Genomic DNA, 481 nt, shown 5'->3' with positions numbered 1-481 from the left:
GTAGGAAATATTTGTTCCTTATAATTATCATGTCTATTACATTCTGTGGGTATTTTGATGACTATTGCAGCTAAATCGTGATTTTAATGCCTAATTATTAGTGAGTAATGTTTTTTCGTACTATGGAACCCAGTCACTCAAAAGTAGTTTTGTTATTGATAGGTTATTATAACATTGAGTGGTTGTTATTACTGATACATTGTAAAACGTATCATTTTTTTCATAATCTTTTTCGTAGTATATTGAGGTTGAATTCACCGCTGCCGACAATTTGCATTTTTTCAAGGCAATTCCTGTATTCTGTATTGCAGAGTAAATTACTGCGATATGATTTTTGAAAATTAATTTCCTTTTTTTGACATTTGTGATGATTTAGGAGTCAACTAAGCAGTGTGTATGTACGGTTTCGCACTGTAACTAGTTGAACGTGGGGCTTGTTTGGTGGGAACGTGCGGTTTGTGTGGTGTTAATGAGGGGTTGG

At 33.9% G+C, this 481-nt stretch overlaps 1 pseudogene; it reads right to left on the bottom strand.

Annotated features, from left to right (window-relative positions):
- LOC119590459 overlaps window positions 1–481 on the bottom strand; it is a 9,011-nt pseudogene that overhangs the window by 4,930 nt on the left and 3,600 nt on the right.

This window comes from Penaeus monodon, chromosome 27 (genome assembly GCF_015228065.2).
Source record: "Penaeus monodon isolate SGIC_2016 chromosome 27, NSTDA_Pmon_1, whole genome shotgun sequence".
Taxonomy (NCBI): Eukaryota; Metazoa; Arthropoda; class Malacostraca; order Decapoda; family Penaeidae; genus Penaeus; species Penaeus monodon.
This window is presented reverse-complemented; position numbering and strand designations above follow the sequence as displayed.